Genomic DNA, 15,583 nt, shown 5'->3' with positions numbered 1-15,583 from the left:
CTAATATGCTGGCCTATAATTGCTCATAATATTCTCTTATTAGTGTTTGGATTTCTGCAGTGTTGGTTGTGATTTCTTCTCTTTCATTTGTGATTTTATTTGGATACTTTCCTTTTTCTTTTAGCTATGAGTTTATCAATTTTGTTAATTCTTTCAAAGAACTAGCCCCTGGTTTCATTGATCTGTTTTACTGTTTTTTTTTTTTTTTAATATATAACATTGATTTCTGCTCCAATCTTTATTACTTCCGTTCTTCTGCTGGGCTTGGGCTTTACTTGCTATTCTTTTACCAGTTCTTTTAGGTGTAGGGTTAGGTTGTGTATTTGAGACTTTCCTTCTTTCTTTAGGAAGGCCTGGATTGCTATGTACTTCCATCTTATGACCGTCTTTGCTGCATCCCAGAGGTTTGGGGGTGTCATGTTTTCATTTTCATTAGCTTCCATGTACTTTTTAATTTCCTCCTTAATTTCTTGGTTAGCCCATTCATTCTTTAGTGGGATGTTCTTTAATCTCCAGGTATTTGTGGTCTTTCTAAATGTTTTCTTGTGGTTGATTTTGAGTTTCATAGCACTGTGTCCAAAAGAATGCAAGGTATGATCTCAATCTTTCTGTACTTGTTGAGGGCTGATTTGTGACCCAGTATGTGATCTATTCTGGAGAATGTTCCATGTGCACTCGAGAATAACATGTATTCTGCTTTAGGATGAAATGCTCTGAATATATGTTAAGTCCTTCCAGTCCAGTGTGTCATTCAAAACCATTATCCTTGTTTATTTTCTGCTTAGATGATCTGTCTGTTGCTGTAAGTGGGGTGTTGAAGTCCCCTACTATTATGGTACTGTTATCAATGAGTTTCTTTATGTTTGTGACTAATTGATTTATATATTTGGGTGCTTTCATGTTTGGAGCATAATGTTTATAATTGTTAGATCTTGGTGGACAGACCCCTTAATTATGATATAATGTCCTTCTTCATCTCTTGTTACAGTTATTTTAAAATCTACTTTGTCTGATGTAAGTATGGCTACTCCAGCTTTCTTTTGATGACCATTAGTATGATAGGTGGTTTTCCATCCCCTTACTTTCAATCTGCCAGTGTCTTTGGGTCTAAACTGAGTATCTTGTAAGAATATAGATGGGTCTTGTTTTCTTACCCATTCTGATACCCTATGTCTTTTGATTGGAGTGTTTGGCCCATTGACATTTAGAGTGAGTACTGAAAGATATGAATTTAGTGCCATTGTGTTGCCTATAGTGTTGGGAGTTTCTGGTGATGTTCTCTGGTCCTTTCTAGTCTTTGTTGCTTTTGGTCTTTTTTGTTTTGTTTTGTCTTTTCTCCAAAGAGCCCCCCCTTAAAATTTCTTGCAGGGCTGGTTTAGCGGTCATGAACTCCTTTAGGTTTTGTTTGTGGGAAATTCTTTCTCTCTCCTTCTATTTTGAATGACAGCCTTGCTGGATAAAGAATTCTTGGCTGCATAGTTTTCTGATTCAGCACATTGAATATATCCTGCCACTCCTTTCTGGCCTGCCAAGTTTCTGTGGATAGGTCTGCTGTGAACCTCACCTGTATTCCCTTATAGGTTAAGGACTTTTTCCCTTGCTGCTTTCATAATTCTTTCCTTGTCTGTGTATTTTTGAATTTGACTATGATATGCCTTAGTTGAGATGATATGTTGGTTTTGGTTGAATCTAATGGGAGTTCTCTGTACATCATGGATTTTGATGTCTATATCCTTCCCAGATTAGTAAAGTTTTCTGCTATAATTTGCTCACACAAGCCAGATTCTGCCCCTTTTTCTCTCTCTTCATCTTCTGGGACACCTATTATTCAGATTTATTTCTTTTTAATAAGTCACTGAGTTCTCTAAGTCTTGTATTGTGATCTTTTGCCTTTATTTCCCTCTTTTTTCCTGCTTTATTATTCTCCATAATTTGATCGTCTAAAACGCAGATTCATTGCTGCGGTTTGTCCATCCTTGCCATCGTTGCATCCATTTGAGATTGCATCTCGCTTATAGCATTTTCAATTTCATCCTGACTAGATTTTACTTCTTTTATCTCCATAGAAAAGGATTCTATGCTTTTTTCAACTCTAGCTAGTATTCTTATTTTCATGGTTCTAAATTCTAGTTCAGAAATCTTGCTTATATCTGTGTTGAGTAAGCCCCTGGCTGTCATTTTTTCCTATTCTTTCTTTTGGGGTGAATTCCTTCATTTGGCCATTTGGAGGAAGAAAAAAAAAATAATAAATTAACATTAAAAACAAAACAAAACATCAAATAAAGGAAGCTAGATCCTAGGTATGCTTTGGTCTGCTTACTGAAAGAAGCTTGATAGAACAGAGAAGAAAGGAAAATAAAAGAAAGAAACATTTAAAAATTAAAAAACTTATATAACAAAAATAAATGTTTCTTTCTGTATCCAAGAATGAGGAAGAAAGAAAAAACAGAAAAGAAAAAAGAAAATAAAAACAGAAGCAAAGAAAATGAACAGATAATTGAACCAGCACACAGAATGAAACCCAAATGAAGTTACCTCCAGTTTCCCCTAGACTTGATCTTAGCCAAAAGGCCGAGAAGCGATTCCAGTTTCCCCTAGGACTGAAACTATGAAGCCTTCTATAGTCTGTATACTAAGCAGGTGGAGTCACCTGTACTGGTCTTCTAAGGGACATGCTTGGAGGGCACAGTTGGGCAGGGCTTGGTGTAAAGACTCCATGCTCCACTAGGTGGTGCTGCATAGCTTACTGGGGTAAGTGTTGTACATATGTGCTGTGTGCATGCCTGTTTGTGCCCGGCTCCCTAGTCTCTGGCACAAGAACTTCAGGCTCTCACCAACCAGCAATCAAGCACCCCTCCTTTGTTTCAGGCCTCCATCCATTTCCTGCCGCTACCCTGTCCAAGCTGTCTGCCTGTCAGGTGGCACCTCCCTCCAGAGTTTTATCTCAGATGGGTTTGTGTTTCAAAATGCCACGCTTCAGAGACTCCTGCAGCCTGGAGCTGCACTGACTCTCTGGGGGAGGGTCTTGCTGAGCAATGGCCACGTGCCGGCTTGCCCCAGAAAACATTTGTACAATTGCGCAGCAGCAGAGGTTCAGAGTTTATGGCAAATCACATCACACGGCTGGTGCCAGGCTTTACTGCGCTCTGGCATCTTTGTCCCAATATCAGCAAACATGGCTGCTCTCTGGGGTCTGCTGGGACCTTTGCCTGTGGTGAGGCCCTATGGCTCCTACCAAGTGCACTCCAAGGAGGGGAACTGCTTCTCCCCATGTGGCACATGGACCCTTCAGGCCACACTGCCTATTTCTGGAGATTTGCCTTGCTTCCTCACCAGAGCACTGCCAGGCACTGACCTCTGAAACTTAAGACTCTGTGCTCTACTGTTCATAGAATCCTGGTGGTATTGAAATCCTCTCCTTTCCTCCTATAAATGGTTTTGGGGAACAAATTTCTTATTCAGTCCCCTGAGAGTGTTTTCACTCTCTCTCTTTCTCTCCAGCTACTTGCGAGAGAGTGCTCTTCTTGCATGATTCCAATGTTCCAATATGCCGCACTTTCCCCCCTTTCTCTTTCTCTGTCCTCTCTCTACAAAAAGAGCTCCCCATTCTCCGAGGCTTTTCCCTCCCCCAGTTCACCTCTCTGCATTGCATATCTACTGAGTTCTGTGGCTAAAGTTATGCAGATTGTTGTGTTAGTCATCAGAACAATTTCCTAGCCAATTTCAAAATGGCTTGGTATTGATCTAGCTGTGTTTCAGGCATAAGATAGCTCAGGGTCTCCTTGCTAGTCTACTTTCTTAACCGCCTTCCCTGCAAACATTTCTATTAAAGACTTTCGGCATTTGACCTTCACATGGCCTGTTTCTTTCCCCACTCTCTTAATACCATACTGCCCAGAAAATGCATTCACAAAATCTCTGAAACTGTCATTTCTCACATAACCATCAGTCTTTTGCACTTCACAAATTCATGTTCCACTTCCTACCATATCAAATTCTGTTTCTACAAACCTGGATTAATTGTCAGTCCCTGAAGATAGATAATAGTAGTCAACAATGAAGAACCTGTCACAATATACCACTGAGAATCACCTTAACCCTCATGGATAGGGTGCAAATTTTAATCAGATAGTTAAAGGAGAAACCAATTCGCTTTGTAAATGTTATATGAGAGAGGTGGCTGGCTGGCTCAATCGGTAGAGCATGTGACTCTTGATCTTGGGGTGGTGAGTTCAAGAACCACATTGGGCATAGAGCTTATTTTTAAAATGTTAAAAATCTATAACTCGATTTCTCTATTGGGTTTTCACATACATGGTATGGAGTGGTCTCCATTAAAAAAAAAAAAAAAAAAAGATGCGGGGCACCTGGCTGACTCAGTCAGTAGATCATGCAACTCTTCATCATGGAGTCATGAGTTCAAGCCCCATGTTGGGGTAGAGTTCACTTAAAAAGTTAAAACAAATTTGTAAAATGTTATATAAGAAAAAGAAATGGGAAGAGATTGACTTTGCCTATTTTATGGATTAAAAGCTTTGTTCAATTAGAAAATGTGATGAGAGATTTCTAAGTTACTTCCCCTTTACAATGTAAATATTATCCAAAACCACAGAACCATAGAAGTATATCTAGGAAACAGTGACATAACTGACACAAGAAAAAACTTAGTAATACATATGCCAAACCATATGAGTAATACAGTTATTTCTTTTAACATAAGAAATAGCAAGTTACACGAATCAATACTGAATGGCTAGGAAAAGAGAACACATTTTATTTAAAGATACAATTGAAAACTGCAATTTCACATTCTATGGGTTATCTTTTAGTTTGCTGATTGTTTCTTTCACTGTACAAAAGGTTTTTATTTTAATAAAGTCCCAATAGTTTATTATTGTTGTGGTTTTCCTTGCCTCAGGAGACTTATCTGAAAAGAAGGTGCTAAGGCTGATGTCAAAGAAATTACTATGCTCTCTTTTAGGAGAGTTATGATTTCATGTCTCACAGTTAGGGCCTTAATCCCTTTTGAATTTACTCTTATGTATGGCATAAGAAAGTGGTCCAGTTTCAGTCTTTTGCATGTTGTTATCCAATTTTCCCAACATCATTTGTTGAAGAGACTGTCTTTTCCATTGGATATTAACATATAGTTGTGGTTTCATTTCTGGGTTTTCTATTTTGTTCCATTGATCCATGTGTCTATTATTGTGCCAGTACCATACTGTTTTGATGACTACAGCTTTGTAATATAACTTGAAGTCCAGAATTGGGATGCCCCCCACTTTGCTTTTCTTTTTCAAGGCTGCTTTGGCTATTCAGGGTCTTTTGTGGTTCCATACAAATTTTGGAATTGTTTGTTCTAGCTTCTGTGAAAAATGCTGTTGGTATTTTGATAGGGCTTGCATTCCACGGTAGAATTGACATTTTAACATGATTTGTTCTCCCTATGGATGGGAGAGGATGTGACATATCTGATAAAGGGCTAGTATCTAAAATATGTAAAGAACTTCTAAAACAACACCAAAAAACAAAACGATTCAATTTAAAAATGGGCAGAAGACATAAACAGACATTTTTTCAAAGACATACAGATGACCAACAGACACATGAAAAGATGCTTAACATCACTCATCATCAGGGAAATTCAAATCAAAACTATAATGAGATATCACCTCACACCTGTCAGAATGGCTAAAATTAAGAGACGAAACAACAGGTGTTGGTGAGGATGTGGAGAAAAAGGAACCCTCTTACAGTGTTATTGGGAATGCAAACTAGTGCAGCCACTCTGGAAAACAGTATGGCAGTTCCTTAAAAAGTTAAAAATACCACTATTCTACAATCCAGCAATCATACTATGTACCCAAAGAATACAAAAATACTAATTCAAAAGGATACATGCACTCCAATGTTTATAGCAGCATTATCTACAATAGCGAAATTATGGAAACAGCCCAAGTGTCCACTGATTGAAGAATGTATAAAGAAGATGTGGGGGGGAGCACGTGCATGGCTCAGTCAGTTAAGCATCTGACTTCGGGTCAGGTCATGATCTCATGGTTCATGAGTTTGAGCCCCCGTCAGGCTGACAGCTGTGCTGATAGCTCAGAGACTTGAGCCTGCTTTGGATTCTGTATCCCCCTCTCTTCCCAGACTCACACACACTCTGTCTCTTTCTCAAAAAGAAACATTAAAAAAATCTGTTAAAAAGATGTGGTGTATATATATACAATAGAGTATAACTCAGCCATAAAGAGAACACAATCTTGCCATTTGCAACAACATGTATAGAGCTAGAGATTATGCTAAGTGAAATAAGACAGTCAGAGAAAGACTAATACCATATGATTTCACTTATATGTGGAATTTAAGAAATGAAACAAATGACCAAAGGGAGGAAAAAAAGAGCAAACCAAGAACAAGACTCTTAATTATAGGGATCAAAGTGATGGTTACCAGAGGGGAGGTGGGTGGAATATACGTTAAATAGGTGATGGGGATTAAGGAGTGCACTTGTGATGAGCACTGGTGTTGTTAGGAAGTGCTGAATCACTGTACTGTACACCTGAAACTAATATTACACTGTATGTTAACTAACTAGAATTTTTTATTTTTATCTTTTACTTTAGAGAGAGAGTGTGTGAGTGGGGGAGAGGGGCAGAGGGAGAGAATGTTAAGCAGGCCCCATGCTTAGTGAGGAGCCCGATGCCAGGCTCTATCCCATGACTGTGAGGTCATGACCTGAGCCAAAATCAAGAGTTGGATACTTGGACACTCAACTGACTGAACTATCCAGGTGCCCCTGCTAATTGGAATTTAAATAAATACTTAAAAAACCCCTGCAATTTTACTGTCCCTATAAATAAGCAATCTCTAGGAGAATTAAGTCCTGTGTCTAGTGCTTTTAAATTTGCACGACAATTTTATCTTGAAGATACTATCACAATGTAAAATTTCTATTTTTAAATGGAATTCTACATGGTACATGAATTATTTTTTCAAATTCTTTGATTTTTTTTTCTTCATAAGGGCTGTTTTATAAACATTAAAAGTACAACATAACAACAACATTGACAAAAGAATGTGTTTTTTTTTTCAAGATGAAACTATTTTTTTTTTCTGACATACTCCAACACAACATATTCCAACAGTGGGAATAAAAGCTACCATACAAATTATATGCATCATTCAGTAACCCAATATCACTAACATATATTGTGGATACTTTCCCATGTCAATATGTCTAGATCCTGTGGCCTCCTTTTTTAACTGCTACTAAATAAGAATGATAACATGGTAGTAGTAGTAATTGTAGTGTAATAATAGTAATATATGCCAGACTTTGTTCTAATTTTTTATGCATTAATTTATTTAATTCTTGTAATAAATCAATAAAGTACACACTATCCTTCACCTCATGTTAAAGAAGACTAAACTGGGATGCCTAGGTGGCTCAGTCAGTTAAGCATCTGACTTCAGCTCAGGTCATGATCTCATGGCTCATGGATTCGAGCCCCATTTTGGGCTCTGTGCTGACAGCTCAGAGCCTGGAGCCTGCCTCAGTGTCTGTGTCTCCTTCTCTCTCTGTCCCTCTCCTGCTCAAGCTCTGTCTCTCTCTCAAAAATGAATAAACATTAAAAAACAAAAAGAAGACTAAACTGAGACAAGAAGCAATAGCTAAGTACCTTGCCCACAGTTATAGATGTAGTGGGTAGTGGAGTTTGGCTAAGAATCCAGCAGGTATGGTTCCAGAGCCTGTACTTTTAAGCAACTGCTTGGATATGCCATGGCTAATTATACTACTTCCCAACAATAGACATTTAGGTATTTTCCAACTGCAAAGATCAATTAACATGTGGGGGGAGAATTATACTAAATGCTATTTCACTCTGCTAAAAAGTCAAATTCATATTAAAATTATTTTTATATTAGAGTCAGAAAATTATGCACACCAGAAGTTAAAGCATTCCATATCTTTTAAACTAAGATGATTTCTTGTAGTAAAATACATATCATAAAATTTACCATTTTAACTATTTCTAAGTTTATAGTTCAGTGGAATATTTACAGTGTTGGGAAATCATCACCACCCATCTCTAGAAATTTTTTATCTTCTCAAACTGAAACTCTAAGCCCATGAAATAACCTGCCATTCCCCCTCCTCCACAGACCCTGGCAACCACCATTCTATTCTCTGTGTCTAGGAATTTGACTAGTCTAGTATTCTCATATTAAGTGGAATCACATAGTCCTATTATGACTGCTTATTTCACTTACTATATGGTCTTCAAGATTCCTCCATGCTGTATGTTTCAGAACTTCCTTCTTTCTTAGGGCTGAATCATATTTCACTATATGTATATAGCACATCATGTTTACCGATTCATCCACTGATAGACACCTGGGTTGTTTCCATCTTTTAGCTACTGTGATTAATACTGCTATAAATGTGGGTATACAATATCTGTTTGAGTCCCTGCTCTCAATTCTTTGAGATACATACCCAGAAGTGGAATGGCTGGATCACACAGTAATTCAATGTTTACTTTTTTATGAAACTGCCATATTGTTTTCTATAGTGACTACACCATTTTACATTTTCACCAACAGTGCACAAGGGATTCTCCACATTCTTGTTAATCTTTATTATTATTATTATTATTATTATTTTTATATAGCCATCCTAATGGATGTGAAGTGGTGATTCATTGTGGTTTTGATTTGCATTTTCTCTAATAATTAGTGATGTTGAACATTGTTTCATGTGTTTATTGGCCATTCATATGTCTTCTTTGGAGACATATCTTTTAAGTTCTTTGCTTATTTTTGAATTGGGGTGTCTGCTTCTTTGTTGTTGTGTTCTAAGCATTCTTTATATATTCTGATTATCGATCCTTTATCAGATATACAATTTTGCAGATATTTTCTCCCATTTCATAGACTGCCTTTTCACTCTGTTGACTTTGTCCTTTGATGCATTACAAGTTTCAATTTTGAGGTAGTCCAATTTACATTTTTTTAATCCAAAAAAATCACTGTCAAATCCAATCTCACAAAACTTTTCTATGTATTTTTCTGAGTTTTAAAGCTTTAGGTTTTATGCTTAGTTAATTCATTTTGGGTTAATTTTTATATACAATGTTAGGTAAGGCTCTACTTTTTTCTTTTACATGTAGATATTCAGTTTCCCCAGTACCATTTGTTGAAAAGACGGTCTTTTACCCATTAAATGGTCTTGGCAATCCTGTCAAAAAAAAAATCGTTTGGTCATGTATGAGGATTATTTCTGGGCTCTCCATTATATTCTATTGGTCGATATGTCCCTTTTTTTTAAGGTTTACTTATTTTTGAGGGGGACAGACAAAGGGAGAGAGAGAGAGAGAGAGAGATCATTCTCAGGGCTTTTGAACCTTGAGATTACAACATGAGCTGAAATCAAGAGTCAGATGCTTAAAGCACTGAGTCATCCAGGAGCCCCTATATGACCAACTTGATGTTAGTACTGCAGTGTTTTGATTATTTTAGCTTGTAGCAAGTTTTGAAATCAGGAAGCATGAGTTGTCCAGGTTTGTCATTTTTCAAGACTGTTTCAAGATTCCATATAAATTTTAGTTTTTTTCTGTTTCCGAAAAAAAAAATCATTGGAAATTTGTTAGGGATATACCAAATGATTGCTTTGGGTAGTACTGATACCTTAACAATATTAATCTTCTAATCCATGATCACGGGATGTCTTTCCACTTATTTGCGTCTTCTTAAATTTCTTTCAGTAATGTTTTATTAAAAATGTTTTTTTAAATGTTTTATTTGTTTCCGAGAGAGAGAGAGAGATACAGCATGAGCAGGAAAGGGTCAGAGAGAGAGGGAGATACAGAATCTGAAACAAGCTCCAGGCTCTGAGCTAGCTGTCAGCACAGAGCCTGATGCGGGGCTCGAACCCACGAACTGTGAGATCATGACCTGAGCCGAAGTCGGATGCTTAACCTACTGAGCCACCCAGGTGCCCCTCAGCAATGTTTTATAGTTTGCAGTGTACAAGTCTTTTGCCTCCTTGGTTAAATTTATTTCTAAGTATTTTATTATTTTTGGTACTATTGTAAATAGAATTATCTCTTAATTTCCTTTTCATATTGTTCATGGTCAGTATATAGATATGCAACTAATTTTTGTGTGTGTTGACATTGTTTCCTGCAACTTTTTTCAATTTAATTATTACTTCTGACAGTGTTGTATTTTTTTTTTAATCCTTAGGATTTTCTATATACAAAATCATGTCATCCATAAACAAAGCTAATTTTATTTTTTCCTTTCCAATCTAGATGCCTTTGTTTTCTTGCCTAATTGCTCACCCTAGGACTTTCATTATTACGTTAAATAGAAGTGGCAAAAACAAGCATCCTTGACTTATTCCTGATCCTAGAGGAAAAGCTTTTCAGTCTTTTGTAACTGGGTATGATGTTTGCAGTGAGTGTTTAATAAATGGCCCTTATTATGTTGAGGTCTTCTCCTTCTATTCCTATTTTGTTGAGTGTTTTCATCATGAATGGGTACTGAATTTTGTCGACTGCTTTTTCTGAATCAATTGAGACAATCATGTAGTTTTTCCCTTCATTTTGTTACTGTGGTATATTACAATGATTGATTTTCAAGTGTTAAACTATCCTAGCATTCCAGGAATAAATCCCACTTGGTTATGGCATATAAGTCTCTTAATTTGCTGAATTTGGTTCGCTAGTAGTTTGGTGAGAATTTTTACATCAATATTTATAAGACATAATGGTCTATAGTTTTCTGGTAGTGTCTTTGTCTGGTTTTGGTATCATGGTAATGCTGGCCTCACAGAATGAGTTTGGAAGTATTCTTTCTTCTTGAATTTTTTGGAGGAGTTTGAGAGTGACTGGTATTAAATCTTTTTTAGTATTTGATAGAATTTACCAGGGAAACCATGTGGTCATGTTTTTTTGTTTTGATTTTTTTAATTGGGAGATTTTTGACCACTGACGCGTATACATCTGTTGAGATTTTCTATTTCATCTTGAGTCACTTCAGGTAATTTGTATGTTTCAGGAAAGTGTCATTTTCTTCTAGATTATCTCATTTGTTGGTATATGATCGTTCACAGTATTCTATGATAATCCTTTTTATTTCCATAAAACTATTAGTAATGTTCTCTTTTTCATTTCTATTTTTAGTTAAAACTTCTTTTATTCTTAGTCTACCTAGCTAATGGTCTGTCAATAGTACTGATCTTTTCAAAGAACCAAGTATTGGGTTTATTGATTTTTCTCTCTTGTTTTCCTATTCTGTTTTATATATCTTTTTTTCTTATAATCTTTCATTTTCCTTATATTCTTTTATTATTTCCTTCCTGGTGGTAGCCTTAGGTTTGTTCTTTTTCTAGTTCTTAAAGTTCTAGTTCTAAGAATAGGTTGCTGAATTGAAATCTTTTTGTTTGTTTAAAGTAAGCAGTTAGAGCCACACATTTTCTTCTTAGCACTGCTTTTGCTGCATTCCATAACTTTGATATGCTGTATTTTCATTTTCATTTGTCTGAAGATATTTTCTAATTTCTCTTGTGATTTCTTCTTTGGCCAATGGGTTTTTTAGAAGTACAGTTGACTCTTGAACAATGTGAGTGTTAGGATACCAACTGCACCCCACCAAGTGAAATCCACACATAACTTTTGACTCCTCAACAAACTTAACTACTAAGAGTCTACTGTTGCCAGAAACCTTTATTGATAACATAACCAATTAACATACATTTTGTAGGTTAGATGTATTATATATTGTATTCTTACAACACAGTAAGCTAGAGAAAAGAAAAGGTTAAGAAAATATAAGANAAAAAAAGAAAATATAAGAAAGAAAATCATAAATAAAATATATTTACAATACTCTATGTATTGTATTACAAACAATAATCTCTGTAAAAAAAATAACCCACCTATAAGTGGACCTGTATCATTTAAGGGTCAACTGTATTGTTTAATTCCCACCCATGTGTGGATTTTTTCGGCTTTCCTTCTGCTGTTGATTTCTTGTTTTATTTTGGCTAGAAATGATACTTTGTATGATTTCAAACTTTAAAATTTTTTTAATGTTTTATTTATTTCTGAGAGAGAGAGACAGCGCGAGCAGTGGAGGGTCAGAGAGAGAGGGAGATACAGAATCTGAACCAGGCTCCAGGCTCTGAGCTAGCTGTCAGCACAAAGCTCGACGCAGGACTCGAACCCACAAACTGTGAGATCATAACCTGAGCTGAAGTCGGATGCTTAACCAACTGAGCCACCCAGGAGCCCCTGATTTCAATCTTTTAAAAATTTATCAAAACTTGTTTTGTAGCAAGATGACTGTTTTTAAAGGTGTTTGTTACTCTTTTTTACATTTTTATTTATTTATTTTGAGAGAAAGGGGTGTTTGTTACTCTTTTTTAAATTTTTATTTATTTATTTTGAGAGAGGGGTAGAAAGAGGGGGAGAGAGAATCCCAAGTGAGTTCTGCGACGTGAAACTTGATCCCATGAACCTCAAGATTATGACCTGGACCAAAATCAAGAGCTGGATGCTTAACTGACTGAGCCACCCACGTGCCCCAAGATGATTACTTTTTAAGAGAGAAAGATAAAGGCTATTTTTTTGCTCAATAAAGTTTTTAAACTTCAATATAAAATACTGGCTTGAAAAAGCATCATCAGAAAATGGGTACGTGGGGCCGTCTGCATGTGCCCGAGTGCTGGACAGCTGTTGCCTGCCCAGCTGCGATCTGCCCATGCAACACTGGGGGCATGGGGAGGCCCTGGTGGCCCTGAAGGACAAAATGTCCAGCTGTTGGCAGATGGCCAGGCCCCAGAAGACACCACTAGCCCTTCCTCAGAGAGAAGGGGTCCAGACAGCTGCTGTGATGCCCAACCTGAAGGGCGGCTGCTTGACCCCCACTGTACCAGAGACTCCTCTACCCTACCCGGCATTGCTGCAGTCCCACCTCAGCTCCGACTCTCAAATTGTCAAAGAAGCCCAAGGTGCTGGGAATATGTTCCCCAATGACTGAAACCCACTGCCTGTCAAGTTCCTGAACCAGAGGGTACTGCGGGCTGGCAGGGGGCACCCCAGCTCAAAGGTGCACGGCCATGGCAGGGCCTTCGAGCTTGAGGACATGGGCCCACCAACTGCGTGAGGAGTTAGAGCAAGACCCCAGGACTCAGACCTCCAGGGAAGCCTGGCCTCACTGGAGCGGCTGTTCTTGAACATGGCAGCCCAAGCCCAAAGACTCTAGCTCCAATGGTGGATGTCGACACCTTACTCTAGTTCACCTCTGGGGCCTGGCGGACCCACGTGAGCTACATCAATAGCTTAGGTCACTTAGTGCAGGAGCAGGAGGAACAGGCCCTAGAGCAGGGGCAAGACGAGCTGCTTCTGCACGACTGTTCCGACCTTGACTCCCTGGATCTGGAAGAAGATGAAATGCCTGCCACACTTGAGCACAGGATGCTGATGTAGAGGTTCTTCATGTCACTGCAGGTCATCCTACCAGTACGTCCCGGACAGACTGTTTCAACCCAGGTGTTACCCCTTTTGTTGCATCCTGGGTTGTTTACACCTGAAGCCACGTAGCCATCTGGAAGGGCTGTTCCTCAGCTGCCCGCTGACCCAGCAGCTCTCCTTCCTGTGCAGCCTCTACCTGCACACTCCTGACTACCTGGTGCTCCTGCTCCAGTGGCTCTTCCAGCTGCTGATGTAGTCTTCAGAAACTTCTTCAGGAGTCTTTGGCCTCCTTTGGGATCTCAGCATGGATGGACTCTTCCATCAGTCTGGAGACAAGCACTGGCGGTGCCCCCTTGCTGCAGGGGGTCATGAAGGCATTTCACATCCTGGGAGCTCACAGCCCTGCTCTGGGCCTGCAGGGGCCCTGCTGGTACAGTGGGAGAGTGCCTAAAAGTGAGAGTGGCCATGGGGCACTTGGGTGGCTCAACTGGTTAAACATCTGACTCTTGATCTCGGCTCAGGTCATGATCTCATCAACTGTGAGATCAAGCCCTGCATTGGGCGCTGTGCTGACAGTGTGGACCCTGCTTAGGGGTCTCTCTCGTGCTCTCTCTCTGCCCTTCCCCTGCTTTCTCTCTCTCAAAATAAAATAATAAACTTTTAAAATATCACTAAAAAGAAAGTGGCAGTAGCCTGAGCTGACGTGAGCAGCAGGACACTCCCCCAGAGACTCCCTTGGACATTAGGCTGCGCTACATCCATAACTTCCTGTCACTGTGTGCTCCGGCCCAGCCGGGGACCTCTCGGGCCTGACAGAGCCGCAGTGCTAAGTCAGCCTGGACGTGAGCTACGCCTGCTGCCCAAGCCCGGCCTCTAACAGTCTCTGCTCCCACTGCTCCAGGACACCCGGGAGCAGCCAGGGAAGCTCCAGCAGCCATGCGGCTCCCTGAGCAAGGTGTCCGATTACCGCCACGACCTGCGGGTGCCTGCGCGGTCCCTTCTGACCTCCCAGAGCAGGCAGCTTCAAAGCCAGCTCAGCCTTGTGGTTGTTGCCCAGATGCTAGGCCAGCAAGAGACACTCCCTCTCTGGCCAGAGTAGGCCCAGTTGTCTTTGCTCAGCCAGCTCCTGAGCCTCACGAGGCCGTCATCCCTCCGGCAGTACCTGGGCTCTGAGACCTTGCCACCTGCCAGGAGCAGCAGCAAAAGGCCAGCGCTGAACTAGACCATAAGATCCGCTCCCTGTGCCCCCAGCCTCCTGACACTGGCTGGCGTGGTGGTCAGCTGCCCGGACATTCCTCCACACCAGTGGGGAGAGCTGCAGCAGCCGTGCATGCAGCTGGACGGCCACATCAGCACCCGCAGCCGGGAGGGGCCCCAGGCCATACACCCGACCAGACTCAAGGACCTGGCTGCCCAGACCTACACCCGCTGGAAGGTGCTGCTGGCCCACTGCTGGCCCACTGCCGGCCGCAGGCCTGGTACTTCAGCCCCTGGAGAGACTAAAGAGCAGGGCAGGGCTGGCCCCAGGCTCTAGAAGGAAGCGAACAGGGCCCAGGGAACAGGAGGAAGTGAAGAACAGAGGCCAGAGGAGGACCAGTGCGACGAAGCAAGAGCCTGCCTCCACACTGCCCCTGACCCCAACCAGGCAACAGAGGCGGCCTCTCCCTGCCTGGCCCACCCGTCTGCTCTCCCAGCTATCTCCTCTGCCCCACGGCTTTTGTCTCCACACTCATTTTTCCTGGGCTTCCTGGGACCTCCTCACCCTCCTTCCTCTCTCTGTCACTAACGTGAACTTACTTTGTGCACACTAAAGTCTTATTTCAAACAAAAAAAGAAAGAAAGAAAATGGGTGCGTGCGCAAGCACACATGACAAGAAACACGCCTTGTTTGCTATATCCCTATAGCAACTAAGCACAGGAAAATTATGTTCAACATCATTAGCCATCAGTCAAATGCAAATTAAACCCGCAATGATATATCACTACACACTTATAAAAATGTCTAAAATTTAAAGAAGTAAAAAAAACAAAGGCTGCTGAGGATGCAGAGAAAATGAATTGTTCGTAAACTGCCAGTAGGAATGTAAAATAGTTCAGCT

The 15,583-nt window shown here is 40.1% G+C and overlaps 1 protein-coding gene and 1 pseudogene across 1 annotated transcript in view; one reads left to right on the top strand and one right to left on the bottom strand.

Annotated features, from left to right (window-relative positions):
• The window catches only part of PSMA8 (proteasome 20S subunit alpha 8), a 51,541-nt gene that overhangs the window by 18,164 nt on the left and 17,794 nt on the right, over positions 1-15,583 (bottom strand). The gene's annotated exons all lie outside the window — the stretch shown is intronic.
• LOC144243191 (protein FAM178B-like) lies at positions 12,772-15,018 on the top strand (annotated as a pseudogene).

This window comes from Crocuta crocuta, unplaced genomic scaffold (assembly GCF_008692635.1).
Source record: "Crocuta crocuta isolate KB4526 unplaced genomic scaffold, BGI_CrCroc_1.0 scaffold26, whole genome shotgun sequence".
Taxonomy (NCBI): domain Eukaryota; kingdom Metazoa; phylum Chordata; class Mammalia; order Carnivora; family Hyaenidae; genus Crocuta; species Crocuta crocuta.
Note: the sequence above shows the minus strand (reverse complement) of the source record. Positions and strands in the feature narration are given on the sequence as shown.